The sequence below is a fragment of the Nelumbo nucifera genome, chromosome 7 (assembly GCF_055504915.1).
Source record: "Nelumbo nucifera cultivar China Antique chromosome 7, China Antique-T2T, whole genome shotgun sequence".
In the NCBI taxonomy this organism is placed as follows: domain Eukaryota; kingdom Viridiplantae; phylum Streptophyta; class Magnoliopsida; order Proteales; family Nelumbonaceae; genus Nelumbo; species Nelumbo nucifera.
This window is the reverse complement of record NC_142655.1, coordinates 51283457-51303873: the sequence shown is the minus strand read 5'-3', so window position 1 is coordinate 51303873 and position 20417 is coordinate 51283457.

Below are 20417 nucleotides of genomic sequence, written 5' to 3'. Positions count from 1 at the left end.
AGTTCAATAATTTTAATTATTCATTTTCAGTAATTACTGATCCAAAAAATTAATTAATCTTTAATAAATATTAATCAATATATCCATAAAAATACATAAAGTAAATTATTACAAATCAATCATTAAAATTTAGAAAACACATTAAATTAATTTCAAGTAAATTGCTGAAAACTTGCCGTTAAATAACAATAATTCTGTGTTAAATAAGAATAGTTTAATTTTAGATAAATTACTAACCCAAATAATTAACATATCATTAATATATATTAATCGTTTATTTTTACTAAAATTAATTTTCCGTTAAAACTTTTGAATAAATATCTGAAAATATCAATAAATTTTTGAAAATTGATATTTTGAAAAAAAAAAAATATATATATATATATCAATAACTAATTACTGAAAATATTAAAATAAATTGATATTATAGAAGCTTTTGAAGAAAGATCTGAATTGGAAATTTTTTATCATTATTATTTTAGTAAGACTTTCAATGGTTTCTAGTAGGAAATTAATTTCAATAAAAATCAATTTATTTTTTTATTTTTTAGTAATTTGGAAAATTAATAACTAATTAATGAAAATATTAAAATAGATAATAAATATTAATAATTAATTTTTAAAATTAATAAATATCCATAACTAATTATTGAAAATACTAAAATCAATTGAAGTATGAGACTTTATCACATTTTAGAGTTTTCTTGTTCAACAAAAAAAAAATCTTCTAGTTAGGACCCATGTGATGTACAAGCTATGCTAATTATCAATTGAACCTTGTTGGTTCATATCCAATTCCAAATGAAATTGATTCCACCAAAGACGACATCAAGGATAGTGTTGGAATTCTCAAAGTTAGACAATTAAGGGTCCCACCTGTAAGCACAAAAAAAGATGTCATAGACCTCGGGATGTGGTCCTAGGGGCGAGGACTCCAACAGTCAAGCTAACCGAGGTGGTAGGAATGCAAGAGCAGTCAAGTGGGTAAGAAAGCATAAGAAGGTTACGTGACACCTTGAGTCTATACGTATAGTCAAAGCCTCCCCTGCATGGATGTAACGAGCTCTTGCCTCTTGGTAATATGGCTCTGCATGTTAGATGCCATTAAGAGGGGGAGCATTAAGGCATTGGCCACATTGTCAAACATTATCCTATCATAAATGCACTGGAGGAAGCTTATCCAAGGTTGTAACACCTGTTATTAAGGATCTGCATTAATATGAGACTGAAAGGATGAGGATGCCCTAGTGTTACGGTTCAGCACAGGCTTAGCCTTGCCTACGCTTGGCAGGCTTACGTTATGGACATGCCCGTCATTTTCGCCTGTAAGATTTTTGGGAGAACTGATGTCATCTTCAGGCAGACCACCAAAAGCTTAACATACTCTTTGAGGAGGGGTGGTCGACCTCCTTGGGTGCCTAACCTTGGCACTCCTAGACCTTCATCCCCTTGCGGGGCGGCCCTGGTTAACGGCTAGCATGGCTACCGGGGTTCCTCATGGGCGTACACTTGCTCATGGGGACAGTGTTGGACCAGCACTGCGCTACCGATACTCAAGGGAGGCTTGGCATGCGGGCCTAGCTCAAGCATGTCCCTTCACCTCGCCAGCCCCTTGCCCAAGCTGATTGAGCTATCCCGTTGCCCCTAGCGCACGGGTGTGTTCCGGCCCAAGCGGTTGCCTATCATCATGGCACACAGGTGCCTGTCATCATCGGCATACAGGAGACCCTTCACATCGGTGCCAAGTCACCTCATCGGCGCATGGTCGCCTTCCATGATGGTTGTCCCCCTTTAGCACGTAAGTGGCGCCTCCCATGGACCAGTCTGGGCCAGGAGAGTGCCCCGGCCATTGGACTTGAGGTCATGATCCAGTGCTACTGACTTTGGTGGAGCCATCCCATCGGGCAACTCCTAGCCTCTAAACGCATAAAGGCTTGTCTTGGCCTACCTTGGCCAGGACGCCGCACGGGTTTCTTCCGCTGTAGAACTACCCCCGTGACACTAGGGCCTATAAGACTACAAGATTGCCCCTATGGGCATGCCATGTGTCCTCGTATGGTGGTGAGGGTGAATTTGGCTACATAACATGCCCTCCACTTTTGAGGCTGAGGCTAAGGTGAAGGTCAGTTTGGTGGTCTTGAGCTTGTCCTCAACCGATGGAAGTAGAGAGAGTCAATTGGGTGTTATCGTTGCTTTAATATAGGTAACGCTGTGTTTTCATCTGACGATAAAGGTGACGTTTCAAGGCTTACAAGAGCACTGCTTCAGGAGTGTCAAGCTCGAAGAGGAATGATGGGTTGAGATCATCACTTGGCATTGTTTTGGTTTTCGAGGCATACTCCATGTGGTTTGTGCTAGTGTGGGAAACTGAAGAGACACGATCAAGACTGTTGGATGTGGAAGATCATAGCCGTTGAAGTTTTCTATAAAAAGAGAAGTAAATGGGTTAGAGATCTCTTGTTCATCGCTTGAGTTGTTGCCTAAGAGCTCTTGGACCATCTCGGCTTGCATTCTTGTGTTCTTCCTTTGGGGTCTCCGTTGTCTTCATCATCCTCGTCTTCTTGTCATATTTGTTGGTAAATTCTCATCCTCATCATGTCTTCTAGTTTGAGTAGAGAGGTCTATGATCTCCCTCAGTGGTCTCACTCTCCACTCCTAGTACAACATTTTCTTTTTCTTCTGAGTCTGAATCAAACTTTGAGAGCTTTGGTAGGCCTCCATAGGTAAAGGTCTTGTAGAGGAGGATTGTGGCTCACGGGTTCAAGTGTAACATGGTATCTAACTTGTCTTTAAAGAGTGACGGATTTAGCATGCCAAGGGCCAAGAGGAGCAATCCTTCTAATCATGTCCATGAGGAAGCTTCAAATGGTGAAGAAGGAGAGGAAGTAGCCAAGGCCAAGGCCACTAAAGCTAAGGATGATAAGGTCAAGGGGGCTATATCGGAGCTAGAGTGCATTCTTAAACCTTACGACGTAGATAATGTTTGAGGTATTACATTCCCATCCACTTTACTATTAGGGTCCCCAAGGCTCATGAGAGGCCCTGGTCGACTAGCAAGGGTGAGATTTGCATCCATAAGCATTAATTGCAATTCGGGTTTTGTTTTCCTTTGCATCCACTCGCACATGAGCTTTTGAACCTTTGCAAAATCACCCTTAGCTAGTTTGCTCCAAATGCCATTAGGACCATCATTGGTGCCCTCACCATAACACGTTCCCAAGGTTTTTGTCTCACCTTGAATTTGTTCAAGAACCTTTTTGTCTTGAGGCATCATCCCTTTGGCAAGGGATGGTGGTACTTCTAAAGCCAAAGGGGAAAGATTCTAGATAACTCATTTTTGTGCACTTTTGGAAGTGCAAATATTTCTTCTTGTCATGTTTTTATGTTGTGTTTGGTTGCAATGCAAATAAATTTGCACTGATGCAAAACCATGATAGTGCAAATGATTTGTGTAAATTTTGACCTATTTTTGTTTCAAATTTTAGCTTATTTTGATTGATTGTAGTACAAATGAAGTAGAATAAAGTAAAATTAAAAACAAAATTCAACAAGAATTTGCATTTTTTTTACACTTGCACTCCCATTTATTTGTGCTATAGCAAATGAATTTGCATTGCAACCAAACACAACCTAATGAGGGAATCCAAATTCCATTATAAAGAAGGCCAAGTTGTTTACCCCATTTAAAGTTAAGAAATGACAAAATAGCATTTATTAGTGAGACAAATTAACATTTTATGCTATTGGGAGCCCAAATATGATTCTGCAGTGATAGACACACCTCAAACTCTCGTTGGACCCACGAAACACATACAAATCCATTCAAATGGAGGAAAAATGTTGTACCAAGAAGGAAAGGTTGAACGCAAACCTTTTCTTTTCAAAATCCTTATCATTTTTTAGGAAAATACTCTCTTGAAGCCCAAGCTCTGTTATTAGATAAGATTCATACCTGATTTTCCCACATTTCTCTACAAATAGAGACCCAACTTGAGCCCAAAGGGGAGAAGAGAGACCTTAGAAGCATTCCTAGCCTCTATAGGGACCCCATTAGCTAGAAATCCCTAAGCACTTGAACCTTCAAATTCAAATCCGCCCACTATTTTTCGGACGGGAGATTTGCAACCAGAAGTACTCCCTAGCTCAATAATTCGTTCAAGCATCACCTCAATTCATTTCGGCTATTGGAAAACCTTTGTTAAAGTCACACATGAGAGGTAAGCCTCTCATCCACCGTTTAACTTGGACTCATAATTTCTATTTTTTTAGCTATAAGATAGAGATGTAGAGAGGAGAGGGTCTTAGGGAAATTAGTACCTAAGACCCGATTACATCACCTCAAATCAATATTGGAGAAATTGGATGTGTTTTCTCACCAAATTTTAGGAATTCTTAGCAATCACTTCAGTGATCTTTCATTGTAAATTGAGCTTAAAAAACTCTTGTATTGGGCTACTACAACAACTTGGAGAGAATGGTACCTAACACCTTCCCTCTCCCAATCCTTTGGAATCGAAAATTTCTTAGTTGAGTGTCTTAGAGGTGGAGAAATAGAGTCACTATCTGGAAAGTAAAATCCAATTTTCAGAATTGAAACGAGTGTTTATTTCCTCTAAAAAATGGGTGGTGACTCCTTCAATGAGTTGGCCATGAGCATCCCAAAGCTCACACTCATCCTTAGCCTTCTCACTGACCTAACCTCCCTTTCTTGGTTCAACAACTCTTTGATTTCCTTGCAAGTGTCTTCAAAAAGCAGCTCAACTTGTATGACCTCTTCGACTTGCCTAGTTAACAAATTCCGCCCTATCTCTCATATGTTGTTTGTTTTCAAACCATAAAAGCATCCATGGTAATGCAGTTCATATTCTAATTTTCATTATATGCATTCTTTCAATTAGTCTAGTCTTTAGAAAGCTTTTTTCCTCACCTTTTGTGGAAAATAAAAATAGGTTTGGTTTAAAAACAATGCCCATGGAAGCTTTCTAGCCCTTTACACGTTGAAATCTATAAAAAAAAAATAGGGTTCAAAAAAAGGGGTTTTGTAAAACCCATTTTCATTTCTATTTGGAAATTTTCTTCCCTACAATTTGTTAAGACTTGCAGTTTTGGTGTTCCATTTGTGACATGAGAAACACATATCAAAATGGTCTTCTTAAATTTCTTTATAGCATTTTCTAGCTATAAACCTTTGTTTTTTTTTCCATTTAGATCTGTTCAGAGGCCGGGCTTTGCCTCTACATTAACAAAATATGCCCAGGCCCGATCCTGAGCCCGGCCCAACCTTTGGGCCTAGGTCTTAAGCCCGAGCCTGGCCTTCATATAAAGCCCGAAGCCCGGGTCCAAACCTGAGCCCGGCTAGAAATTTGGAAAAAAATATTTTTCCTTTTTAATTCAATTAAAAGCTGTTTTATTTATACTAAAACACCTCAAAACCTAAAAAATAATGAGAAGTCTCATTATTACTTGAAAAAAGAGAAGATAAATATTATATATATATATATGCTTTTTTATTATATAAAATATATTTTTATTAATATAATTCATTATCAAATCGAGTTCAGGCTTGGGTTAGGCTTTTTGGAGAAAGCCCAAGCCCAAGCCCGTGGGGTTGAAATCTTATCCAAATCCGACTTAGATCGCGCCAGGCCGGCCTGTCGGACTACCCGGCCCATGAACAGGTTTATTTCCAATCAATAGTTTGCAAGAAGGAATTATAAAGAATGTTTGGGTTAGTTCTTGCTTTCAATTTCAACATTATTTATGTGGTTAAATCATAAAAAAGAACGTAAGTATTTATTACTCCTCATACTCATAAAGAGACCGCCCAAAATTACAATCATTTTTGTTTGTTGTAAACAGAAATAGCTGCCTTAAAGAATTACTATGAAATCGAGCACATATAACATAAGTATACTCACATTTTATTTTGAAAAAAACTATTTGGTAACAGTAGGTGTAAGAGATTTTCTTTTATTGTAAGGCAGGAGGATTGCTATTCAACATTCTCATTAAGCACTTTAGAAGCTTTCGTAGGATTGAACCATGTAATTCGTAAGAGACAAAAATGGGGGTTCTTTGTTCATCGATCTATTGTAGTGTCGTTGTTTTAAGAAAAAAACTATGACCCATAGTTCTTGTTCATTTAAAATGAGCAAAAAATTTTTAATCCCATTTTATCGCCATTTAAAGAGACGTCGGAGTTTAATGAAGGTTAAGCTCTTTGTAAGGAAGGAAAGGTTTGGGATATTTTAGTTTTGGGATTTGGGAAAAAAAGGCAAAATTAGGTTTTAAAATCACATGTAAACGGAATGTGATAGTGTTATTATGATAGGGATAGAGTTAGTTAATTGTCAAAAAACTTAGCGGCAAGATATTTTCACTCCCCATTTCCTAAAACTTATGGATAGTTTAAGAGATTTTCCCATATTTATTCTTCCATTAACAACATGTAGGCAAAGATGAGACATATATTTGGAAATGGAAATTTGCCATAACCAATCTAATAGTGCCTTATTTCAGCCTTAAACTATATGGGATTCTATACTTTGGGTAGAAAATTGGAAAGTGATCCAAAGATAGGGCAAGAATGGTTATCATTTTGTAACGAGGCGTATTTTTGGCAAAGGGAAGGAGAATAGTTAATCTTCAATACTTTCCTTTTCTTATAGGTATTTGGGTTTTGGCAAGTATATCGTGTTTTGAATTGTTGAGAAAAAGGATGATGCGGCCTAATGGAAGAGCTAAAGCTATGGTGACTTGGCTTAATGGGTGGGCTAGGAAGGGATAAGGGGGGAAAGAGAGAGAATTAAGGAGGAAGCATAAAAGGGGGAGAAGAGGAAGGAGAGGAAGGGTGACTTGGACAACCAGAATTTACATTTATACTACTTGGGACCCGTGTGATGCACTAATTTCGTTAAAGAGAAGCTGAAATAAAAGTAGCAGTATAAAATTCTCAATTGGGTCAAAATCTATACTACTTTAAAAAGCACGAATGACCTCAAGAATATTTTTGGAATTTTCTAAGAACAAAATTTACCCCTTTATATTTAAATTTATTGACAAAAAATGAGGGCCAATAGGGTAATTGGTTCTTGATATTAAATGAATTGAAAAGAGGTAATTTAAAGATATTCAATTCATTGAATTCTCTCTCATTAAATCCAACATTTAAATTATTAACTTGTATTCATGTTCACTGAATCATATATTTAAGTCATTTTTGTTTATTCTCATCATTAAGTTCTATTAATCAAATTCATACTTAATAAATTAATAATTTCAATAACATAAAAGCTTATACTTTTAAAATCTACCTAGCAAAAATAGTGTTTTCATCTAGGTGGTGGTAAGTAATCAAATCATTTTGGGTCAAATGGGTTAATCCATGTTTTCACAACTAAACAATAAAATTAAAAAATAGATAAAATGAAAAAAATAGAAATTAAAATATATTGAGAACATTTTTAACATACATTTTTAATATACATCCTATATTTAAGATATATTTTTCTCATCATTAAATTATTTTAATTAAATCCACATATTAATTTTAATAGTATAAAAAATATATTTTGAAAAGTAATTTGAAAACAAAACCATTTTCTTCCCTCCCGGTGGTAGGCAAGCAATTTGACCATTTGGGGTCAAATGGATTAATAAATAATGTCATAATTAAATAATAAAAAATTAAAATAAATAACTATGAAATGTAAGAAGTATTTATTAATTATAAAAGTGGAATGCCAAATTCAAAATCTACCTAGAAATTAAATGATGTCATAATCAAATAATAAAAAATACAAAGAATAACAAAAATAAAAAAAAAGATAGAGAAAATTTTGGGCACATATCTAATGTCATATATTTACAAAAAATAAAATATTAGGTACATCTCTAATATTGTGCATTCATTATGATGATGTGCGATCCAGTCGGTCCTAGCTGCCGGTTACCTTGCCTTTGACAGAGTTGAAGATGCCTGAAACATGGAAAAAACTGGAGATTTCCGGGGAGGAACCCGGTAGGAACACTCCGAAGTTCAAGTTAATACTCTTGAGAAGGCAAGGGAAAATAATGGATTTTAAGAGCAGAAAGCACAAATATCACATACCTCTTTCTCTGGGGGAGGAAGGCCTTTTATAACCACCTGGTACATTTACCCCCAAATTTCTGCCAAGTCAGATATAACTGCCTCTGTGGGGGGGGGGGGGGGGCAGGCATAACCGCCACTGTCCCTTCCACTAGGGCCGTCTCTGCCACAACTGAGATGGCGGTGGCAGGTGGCCGTTACGGCGTGATTGTCGTCTGTCAGACCCAAACCAGTCAGGCGTACTGCCCCAGAGTATGGATCTGCCAGATATGGTTTCACAGTCGCACAACCTGGAGCCGAGGTAACGGAGTGGTGTGCAAGGTGAAGTCTTGAGTTCGGATGAGTAGGTCCTGTCCCGTAGTGCTGGCATATCGTCCGAACTGACCCGAGGTAGGCTAGTTCCGGCCTTGCCCTTCGCGGGCTTCGTTGCTAGCCTCGGGATCCCTTAGGGAGAGTTCAGGTTTCTTCTCCCAGGAAGCGTGGGTCCCTTTTGGGAAGCTCGGGCCTCTTCTTGGGGAGCTCGGGCGCTCGGGCCTCTCTTTGGGACATGACCACGCTACGTCATCGTGTCGAGCTGGCATTCCTACCAGGTCATCTCGTCTTCTTCCACGTGTCACACAGCTAAGGGGTCGGGCCAAATCTACCTCCATCACATTATATTAAACAAAAATAAGTTTTATACATAACAAATAATTTTATTAATGACGGAAATGTAATACACAATTTAATATCAACTTAGAAATCAAACAATTTTTATTTTTAGATGGTGGGTTAGTGGTTTGAGTCAAATGATAATATAGACAAACAAAAATTAAGTGTGAAAAGTAAAAAATATTTTATATAATGTAAATGACATATATAATTTAAAGGGAAAATCATAGTCAAAGCCGGTTCTACACTTAACATTAAGTTGCAGGTTGGTCTAGAAACCAACAAAACTCTCACAACCAGCTCTACATTTCAAATTATAAAATTCCCTTACCATGTCAACGGAGGCTTATGTGTCTGTTGCCAACATGAGACTTTTAGTCCATGTTGGACACAACAAAAAACATTTACCGAAAATAGGTTTTTAGTTTATCTCCCACTCCCTTTGTCTCTCGATCTCCCTCCCTTTTCTCTCACTCTCACAGTCATCTCTTCACCTCCCACTCCCTCTGTCTCTCCCACTCTCAATTTCGATCTGTAGTCAAATTAAAACCTCTCTCTCTCTCTCTATTGTTCTCGCTCAATCTTTCTCATTCTTCTCCCTCACTCTCTCTCTCTCAGTCAATAGCTCCTTCTCCGTCAATCTCTATCGTTCTCTAGTTGGTGTAAATTTCATAGCCAAGAGTTTCTTGTAAATTTTTATCAAATTGGTGTAATAATTTTTGAACCATACCAAGTTGGTCTCATGTTCTTTTAAACGATCTAATTAATACCATATAAGTGTGTAAGAAAATAAAACAAATGAGAAAGGGGCGGGAGATAAACTAAAGGAGAATGATAGAAATTAAGGGAGAAGGAGAGATCGACCAAGAAAGAGAATGAGAGAGATTGAGGAAGAACAATAGGTAGAGAGAGAGAGAATGAGAGAAATTGATATAGAGAACATAAATACAAAAACTAAAAACCATTTTTATTTATTTTCAAATCACATAGTCATTAAGCAAATAAATATGACTGCGAGTGAGATGGTGTGAGGGAGATTGTGTGTGTGTGTGTGTGAGAGAGAGAGAGAGAGACTAAAAACCGTTTTTATTTTAATTTTTCAATCACACAACATTAAAGGGCAATTTAGTATAAGCTTTTTGTTGTGTCCAACATAGATTAAGAGTCACATATTGTCAACAACCACATAAGCCTCCGATGACATGGTAGGCATTTTTATAATTTGAAATGTAGAGCCAGTTGTTAGAGTTATGTTGGTTTATGGGCCAACTTGTAGCCTACTTTTAAGTGTACAACCGGCTCTGAGTATAATTTTCCCTAGTTTAAAACTAATTCAAAAGCAATGCTATTTTCTCATCTAGATGATGAGTCAATGATCCAACTTTTACAAAAAACCCATGATATCATAATTGAATAACAAACATTTAAGTTTATTTTTAATCATATTGCGACTTTTGTTAATTTTCAATTTCTATCTTAATTATCATATATCTAAAATTCAAGTAATTAATATAAAGAAAATTTTCTTACATGCAACACATGTACTTAATTACTAGTTTTCTAAATGTATGAATAGCAATGGATTAAGTTTGAGGTAGGGAACATATACCCCATTCCTAAACCCGATTTCTAAGTAACTCCCAGCCCCAACATTAAATCAGGGAAAAAACGAACATCCATCCCCGATTCATGAGGTGGAGATGGGTTCTCCGTCAAGTACCTGACTTCCTAAATTCCTTTTACTTTTAATTAAAAGTTTGTTGGTTTCACACCCCATCTATTTGAGATGGGTTCTCTTGCCACTTGCCTTTTAGAGTCTGAAGTCTTTTGGGAGTTACACCTGGCTGATTCTGGTTTACATAGGATTATATTAATTTTTGTTCTCAGCTTGAACCAATTTAGGAACTCATCAAAAGTATGGACTGAACCACCTATTCAGAAGCTAGTGGTATGGGTATCAATCCACCTAAGCTCGGAATCAGTAGAGCTTGAAGTCCTCGCATCTACGTTTGAGTGCCTTGCAAAGTCTCATTCTTGGCACAGGAGAACACTGTTCGGCTTCAATAGGAAGGAAATCAACGTAGACTCCATGAGTAGCGAAGGTACGGTATTGGATTAAGCAATTTCAACAGCGAGAGGGAGCTTAAAGGGGTTTAGCAGGTTTTCTTTTTTCTGAAAGGCGCCTTGAAAAGTTAGACAAAATCCAATGCAGCCCACAACATTTTTAAGGAGGTTTAATTCCAGGACGTTTGTGAGGTTTGAGGTCTTTTTTATTCATCATTTTGAGCAGCAAGTTCATAGCATTTAAGTTCATCACGATACAAATTAAAATTGGATGGTGGGGACCGAAACGGGCTTAATTACAGAAACTAAGCAATTATCCTTATCATTCAAGCCTTATCTCAACCGGCTTCACGAATCCTGTTTTGCCTTTCTGATCTGTTTAACAGTAATCATTCGTCAAGCATAGAATAGTATTCTTTCTCGCCTCTGCCTCTGTTTTCCTTTTTGTGATTGATTTCTAAATGGAAGCAATGGAAGTAGGATGAAGGAAGTAGAAACAACAAGGATGTTGAGCCCGTGATTTTGTCTTTGAGGCCGGTCCACCAGTTGTTTTCAATTTTAGACTCTTGGGTAGTTGGGTCTCTCTGGATAAGTAGATATTCCGGTTGTCACAGAATGTATCTGAATCCATGTCCGATTGCATGTTGTAGGCCCAGGTCCGAATCGGATATCCACTTAGAAGTACGCGAGTCTAGTGGCATTGAGGGTTGTAGGTCCAATTAGCTCGACCAACCATGATCGGCATTCAGAATTCCAGTGGGACCCGCATGGGTTAACAATATGCGTTGACGAGAAAAAGAAAAAAATGATAATAACAATAAAATAAAAGGCAAACAAGCAAAAACAAAAACAAAAAAAAAAAAGAGAGAAGAAGAATGAAGAAAAGAAAACAAAAAACAAATTTTAAAATAAGTAAAAAAAAAGAAGAAAAACAAAAACAAAAAAAAAATAATGAATATGAGAGGACAACAATAATTTTCAAACAAATTGGAATTAATGTCAAGAGAAAATCTCATATGGTGCTTGAAGAAATTGAAGAAAAAAAACAACAAATGACAAAGAAGAAGAAAAGAAAACAAAAGGAGAAATAAAAGAGGGACTAAGTGTACTAAGAGGATCCTATACATGTGATAATAAGAGATTGAAATATGCTAAGTGCTCGACTTGTCCATGCAATGACAAATTTTGCTATTGTCCTTCAGAAATCATATGGATCCTGAAATGTATGAATACGAAGGGTGTCACCCGGAATTAGCTAACCGAATTCGAGGACAAGCTCAGGATATCTTGGACTTAATCGGCACTATCACGTAGGGAAATGTTATACACCTGGCCTGGGTTGTGTTGCATTGGCCGTTGTTGAGAGCTGCATTTAGATGTTGGGATGTTGAGAATGTGTTTTTCTTTTTGTTTTGGCTATAACCAATTATGTGTGACCCTGGAAGAAATAGCTTATTTGCTATGCATGTGTACCTTGAAGACGACATCTTGATACCAATTTACAAACAAGGGTATCGAACTGATCTGTCAAAGTATCTTCAGTGCAAAACCCATCAATTGTAAGTATCGGACAATCACTTGGTCCCACTCCCCTATCTGCTCAAACGAAGCACTACCCAATATAGTCCAGCCAATGAAGAAATAGGACAGAAGAAGAATGCGCTGTTCATGGCCATTGTCGGGCATTTGTTGTTTCCTTGGGACCGAGAGCATATACCCACTCGGCGAAACTCCAAGAGTTGTACGCGCACTACTTTAGTTCCCATGATACTAGCAGAAATACTGAGGGGGTTATCATTGCTCCAGACTGAGAAGAGATTGCCATTCCAAGGATCTTTACAAATATTACAACTGTATACCCCCGGTTTAGCTTTCCATGGAACAGCAATACCATACCGCTCTCCAACAAGTTTCGGAGAAAGTTAGACACTCGGCTTCAAGAAGGATCAACCCAACCCCGATTGACTGCGGAGTATAGGCAGAGTATTGTTGTGGCTGGAGCCTATGGATCTACTCCCTATGTTCCAGTGAGAGTATTGAGGCAGTTTGGCTTCAAGTAGATGATTCCCAACATCGACAATGTGGAGGAGGCAGATCTTATCCACTTTACAAGATCAAATGCTAGCATGCAAAAGCCCTTTAAAAGTCATTGGATGTCGAGCAGGATGGAGTGGTTAACACTGGTGCAAGCCCAACAACCTTCTTGTGAGTCTACATACTATCAGTGGTTGCGGCAGCCTATGGATCCATCGTTGTCATACCCCGAACTCCCCACACTGGTGAGGTCTCCCTCTAAGGGGACCATCTCAAGATTTACCTTGCGATGCACTTTGGAAGATCTGAATTCGTGTGCATTTTTTGAGCATCAATCTCGGAAAAGAAAGGAGTCAGAAGTCGAAGGAACAGATCATCAAAATGTGGAGCCTAATTGAAGAAGGCATATCATGGAGAAAAGGTTAGAATCAACAAGAGATGCAGACCGGGTTGTAGTTTTCTCGTCCGTTGTTCTTTTCATTGGCTTTTCGCCCTTCTTTGTAAATACATAGTGTTATTGTTTCTTTTCTTTAAATCTATTCGCAATCATTGCATGCATGAGTTTCAAGCTAAAAATGGGGGGCGGGAATCCAAGGGAAATGTAATCCAAAATCAAAAGATAATGCAAAAAAAAAAAAGAAAAAGAAAAAGAAAAAAAAGAAACAAACAAAAAAACAAAGAAGAAGAATAAAAAACAAAAAAAAGATATATATACAATAATAAGATATAAAACAAAATAAAAAAAGTATAAAAAAGAAAATAAATAGCAAATAAAAGTAAAAAAAAATCAATAAAAAATGAGAGAAAAAGAGAAGGATAAGGACACAAAGAAAGAAAATAATGAATAAGAGAACAATAATAATTTTCAAACAAATTGGAATAAATATCAAGAAAAAATTTCATATAATGTTTCAAAAAAAGGGTAAAAAATGTAAGATATAACCAATAAGAGAATATATATATATATATATATATATATATATATATAAAATCAAAAAAAAAGAAAAGAAGAAAAAAAAAAGAGTGGCAAGCAAAACAAAAAATAAAATAAAAATAAAAAAATAAATAACAAAGAAGGGTAATGTAAATAGGTCAAGTAAAATAACAAAATGTTCTTGTGTATGCTTTGGTGAAACATGTGTGCTAGTTGTTAATGACTGATTGCATTCTTTCTTAAAGTAGAAATTGAAAAGAATAATCCGAGTTTTTCTCTCAAACTTGTAGTAATCCAAGTAAATGGCTAAATACAAGTGTTTTGATTTGAATCAAGGTTTCTTCTTAGTTTTGGTTTGTTTTGAAAATATTTTCCCAATTTCTTGTTTTCATGATAGAGTTCCACTTTGTTTTTGCATCGTATTGCATTTTGTGTTCTTTCAGTCTAGTTGACTATAGAGGCATTAGCAGCCTTTTCAACCATAGAGCAATCCTAAGCCACCATCCTAAATTGCTTTTCTTTACCAATGTCCATCACACTCAGCTCCTTAACACCCATCTTTCCATTAATACCCTAGGACTCTTTAATTAGATAGCCATCTCATAGCAGTATACCCTCTCCATAGGTGGCCAGCCTGCTCTTAGCTTCATGTATATTTCTTTATCTGTCCTGATGTTCACCTCATTTGGTTCTGAACTAGGGGCAGGCCGGTTTTACTGTGGTTTTCTCGATGTTTTGTTGGCATTGCATATTTTCACATACATTCAACATTCTGCATATCCTCCCTTTAGGGAGACAAGACCTCCCACTACATAGCCTTTACTAGTTTTCTCACTCCCTTTAGTTGTCCAATTTTTAATAATAAAAACCGAAAAAAAGAGCAAATAAAACAAAAAAAAATACAAAATACAAAAATAAAATAAAAAAAACGAATTGCCTATAAGGTTTCTGAATTAGAGAATTTCCTCAGGATCATGGCATCTAGTTCCAATAAGGTTTGGACATTGGATTCGGTGTACATCATGTGGTCGAGATCCGGGAATCCCAAGGAACCATACATTGAGACAGGTGATCAACACCAGTATTCAGCAAGCATAGTTCGCATCTATGATGATGTAACCAAGTTAAAGCAAGATCTATAGAAATTAAAGCACATTCAGTCCCCTCCTCCGCCAGATTTCAATGAATTGTGCATATACTTGGGATTAGAATTGCCAAAATGTGTTAAAATCCCAGAATTTGAGAAGTAAGATGGAAGAAGTTGTCTTAGGGTGCATTTGAGCAGATACTGTGGAGAGATGTTTCAATTCGGGCCAAATGAGAGAATACTAGTTCAGCTTTTCCAACGGAATTTGGAGAGTGAAGCACTGGCATGTTTTTCATCACTTGAGGTGGATAAGACGAAAACTTGGAATCAGGTGGCTACATCTTTTGTAGAGCGGTTTGATTATGGCGTAGATCTGGCTCCAACAAGAGAGACATTAGAAAGCATGCGAAAGCCACTTGAAGAAAGTTTTGCAGAATATGGGCACCGATGGAGATTCGTTGCTGCTCAGTTGAAGACTCCCATTCCTTTGGAAGAAATGATTGAATTGTTTCTAAGAACTTTAGAGCCACCCTTTTCCACATTTATGAGGTATTAGGATTTTAAGTATTTTAAGGGCATAGTCACTGTCGGGAAGAGAATTGAACGTCATTTTCGGTCAGGACGTCGTGATCTGGTTATAGGCCCACAACCATCTCAAGAGGTGAATGGAGTACAAGCTGCTTATCAGCAAATCAGACCTTCAAGTCATAAGCGTCCTGCTTCTCCCTCCCAATTAGATAGACGGGTTAAGAGAAAGCTTACTCCGCTCTCGATGCCACTTTCTCAATTACTTCCTCGACTGGTATGAATGGGATATTTGGTTCCACTTCAGCCAAAACTAGATGTAGGAGCAGTCTACACTCCAAAGCCACTCCCTCAAGGCTTCAGATTGAATAAATTCCTTGATTATCATCAGATGCCTGGACATCTTACCGACCAGTGTGTTCCTCTCTAGCTTGCAATCCAGAATCTTATCGACAGTGGAATCTTTCAGCCTTAGCGACATACCGCACACTTTGGTCTTTTGTTTTTTGTGCTCTTTTTCATCTTGACTATATTTTAAATGTAAATAACCCGAACTGTGCTCGGTCTGATCCCTCACGAGGGGTACATAGGCAGCCTAGGAAGTGGTGCTTGGGTGCGAGAAGGATAATAAAATAAAAATGAGATCTCTTAATCAAATGAAGTGGCAATTAATCATATTTCCTTTGATCTGACCTTTCGATCCTAGACTTCTTCATACCTACTGAGCAACACTAGATTTCACCCTTAATATGCCCTACCCTACCTTGGCCATGTCATTCACAACATGTTTTCTCGGATTTCATTCACTCCACCGATGGCACACACACATACATATGGTTTCCCTTCACATCTCATGCGTGTGGCATCCATTCTTCGAGGTTCGATGCTCCTTGGGATGAAAAGTAAAAAAAGGGGGGGAATATAAGACAGAAAGAACCGAATGAGGTTAAGGTTCTAGACATGCTGCTAATGATTTTTAACGATTGTATTTAACGAAGGTTTCATCATGAAATCATCTTTTCATCATCTCCTTTTCCATCCATTTTTCATTTTGCACAATAGTTTCAGCTTCTCTGGCATGGTGTTTTGTTCAGGAAGATGTCTACTCCTGCTAATCATCGGTTTGTAACCCGCCAAGAGTTTGAAGAGCTCAAGAAAATGATGGAGGCCTTGGATTCTAAGATGAATCGCCTGTTATCTCAAGCTAGGGCAAACCCATCACACATACCCCCACATGGTGTACCCTTGTACCTGCCGGCCCTCGTGGCATCTGTACCCGCTCCCATAGTTTGTGGACCACCACCTCAACCAGTATCCCCATCCCATCAACCACCAACTCATGGATGTTCATCTGGTACACTAACTAAAAAACCTCTTGTCATCTCGATCCCGCCTCAGATAACTCTGATAAATACGTTATCTTCCCAGGTAGTACCATATACGTTATCCCCTACTCCAGCCTGACTGACTCCAAATGGCCCACCATCCCAAAAGAAGGAGAAAAAGATCCTCACTCCCTTGCCATTCACTCATGTTGAATTGTTGCCTTTCCTTATCTCCAAATGATATCTCCGGCCATTGAAGTGGAGACAACCCCCAGAACCCAAGCCAAAAAATTATGATGAAAACATCCATTGTGGCTATCACTGAGATCCAAGACACATAACTGATCATTGTTGGAAGTTGAAGTTTGCTATTCAAGATCTCATTGACTGGGTGTATTCGATCTCAGCAGAAACGCCAGATATAGCACCGCTAATGCCTATGAAGCTGATTCATTAAAAGACATCTCTGATTTTTGTTTTGCTGCGTCAGGACCTTCTTTTCAGTTATTCCTTTCTTTTTCGATAGTTTGAAAAGGAACTACATCATTGTGCAACTCATATTGCATATTAATGGGAAGTTTTGTTTAGTCGTTTCATTTCATTGTTCGGACTTCCATTTTGAATAAAACAATGGGTTTTAATAAGGGGACTTTCCAGCATGGGAAAGAGATAGAGTGGTTACTTCCCCGAAGAAGATTGCATGCAGACTCAAGATAGGCCTCAAAGACATAACTTTGTGGAAAAGGATTATTAGTCCAAGATTCATCGCTAGAGATGCCTAAGGAGAGAGGGTAATCCTATCAATCGAAGTAGTAGTATCCATACCCATGCGCATCCATAAATAAATCCATCACTGATAGCTCAAAATGGGGCAGTCATAAGGTTGAAGTCTTTCCGATGGGATATGCACTCTATCTAATTTGTTTCCCGAGCCAACATAGAATGAAGGCATCGTATTTACCTAGTACTTTGCCGATAAATTTAGGAAAGGACTGGAGGCCATTATCAACCGTTTATTCCCTAAATGTCCCGATCATTGATTATATCACTAGTTAGCCCGTTGAGCTGAATTCATTGGACTGTCTTATTTGTTAAACCGAGTAAATTCCCAAAATGTTTCTTTCTAAAGGGCTAGAGAAAAATAAAAAAAATGAGATAGAGAAAGGGAAAGAGAAAGAGAATTAAAAAAAAAAAAGAAAAGAAAAAAGAGAAGAAAAAGAGAGAGAGAGAGAGAGAGAGAATCGTTATCTTGAAAGGGTCAAATGACAAAAATACCCCGGAGTTAGTTGAACTTAAGTTGTGCTCGACATGTAATTCTTTCCTATTGTTTATGCATTGGATGGAGAAATGATGGGAGGCCCTCTTTTGGCCAATTGCCTTATCCCTTTTCGTTAAACCCTCCCTATTATTCATTTCGCTAGTTATCCCTTTGAGCCTTTTTAGGAACCATTCCTTCAAATAAATCCTCCAATGAGGCGGATGTCATATGTTTAATTGTGTGAAGCATAACAAGTTTTTTTGAAAGAAAAAGAAAAAAAGAAGAAATTTTGGAGAAAAGTAAAAAAAAAAAAAAAAAAAAAAAAGAGGCATCAAAGGAGAACTTGGGCAACCAATTGCTGCCAAGAATGAAGAGAAGAACAAGAAAGACAAACAAGGGTAGATGCGATGACCAAACCACTGAGATATTGTTCTGTAGTGACATCCATTCTCGATTTTTATTTTAATCTTACCCATTTGCATTTCATCCTATAATAAAGCCCTCCTTGATCACTTAGGTGCATGACCCATAGTATTTAAAGACATGAAGAGCAATTCGTCTCATTTTTTTATTGCAAGAGTATTTAATTGAAGAAAAATGAGAGCGAGAGCATAATCTTGAGTAAATCCCGTAATATGGATTCAAGCATCTGATACCCATCATAGTTTAAGTTTCTAGAGCCTTTTATCCATTGTTTCAAAACCCTTGTCCTAAGCCACATTTTGTCCTAATCGGAAGTCCTCCTCGATCCTTGATAAATTGGTAACTAGCACTATATAGAGCTAAGTGTGCTAGCAAAAATAAAGAAAAAAAGAAAAGAAAAAGAAAAAGAGAGAAAAAAAAAGAAGAGAAAGAGTAAAGTCTGGTGATCCTATAGAATTAGGGTAAAATAGTCCAAAGAAAAATCTCTTCATCAAGAGTTGAATACCAAAGAGGGTGAAGTGATCAATCATTTGAAGTGCAGTAAGAGGGTCAATCAGCCCAGTTTGAGCAATTTCAACTTCATTCCTCTTTTGAAACTTGCGATCAGCACCCACTCTAAAGAGTCATAATCCTCTTTGTGCAAAATTGAGTAGTTATCTCATTTGTGAATCATCCTTCTTAATGGGTCCAAACTAGGGCAGCCACTCTTCCGATATGTGTTTCTTAATGTGAATCTTTGATCAATGATTGTTGCACATACAATGTTTGTCTTTCAAATTTGAAATGTGTTGATCATTCCATGCCGAGGCAGAAATGGCTACTTTGTCTCTTATCCAAGCCTGGAAAAATTCCCCAATTTAACTATCTTTGAGAATTCATTGCTTTGAATCATATGAACGTGGCATTTTGTATATCATCTCTACTATATTTGGATTTTGAATCACACCTCAATGTGTTAACAAGAAAAAGAATGCGTTTTTTTTTCTCAATTGATTAATCGATTAAAAATTCCAATTGAAAGTCAATCATTACATGATGAATTACGTTTTCCAAATAGTCATACCATACTTCTTAAAATCATCCTGATTTCAGGCTGTCATATCATCTCCTGCACTATAGCATAAAAACCAATGTTTGATCATTAAATCTATTTCAAAGTCCCTTGTGGCATCAAAGTCCCTCATGGTACCAAAGTCCATTACGACATTAAAGTCCTTCATGGTACCAAAGTCCCTCGTGGCAAAAAATTGAACTTTTGTAGATAATTGCATCATGGCATAACATGACATTTGATAATTGCATCGTGGCTTATCGCACATCAAATTTGAAAATCGTTTGTTAAAATCATTATCTGAGATAAATTTTTTTGAAAGTCCCTTGTGTCATCAAAGTTCCTTGTGGCACCAAAGTTCGTTACAGCATTAAAGTCCATAGCACCAAAGTCCCTCGTGGAAAAATATCAAAGTTTTGTGGATAATTGCATCATGGCATAGCATGACATCTGCTAATTGCATCCCGACTTATTGCACATCAAATTTGAAAATCATTTGTTAAAATCATTCATCTGAGTTAAATCTGTTTCAAAGTCCCTTGTGGCACATAAGTCCATTAGGGCATTAAAGTTCCTTCATGGCACCAAAGTCACTTGTGGTAGAATATCAAATTTTTGTAGATAATTGCATCATGGCATAGCATGACATTTGATAATTGCATCGCGGCTTATCGTGCATTAGATTTGTTAAAGTCATTCATTTGAATTATATCAATGTCAAAGTCCCTTACGGCAATAAAGTTTGTTACGACACTAAAGACCTCCATGGCACTAAAGTCCCTCGTGGTAGAGTATCAATGTTTCACAGCTTCACGTACATAGAAGTTATCTGAATCTCATTTGAATCATATTAGTATCAGAGTCTCTTGTGGCATTAAAGTTCGTCATGGCATCTAAAGCCCTTCATGGCGCCGAAGTCCCTCGTGGCATTAAAATCTCTCATGACATCAAAACCCCTTGTAGCGAAGAGGTTAAC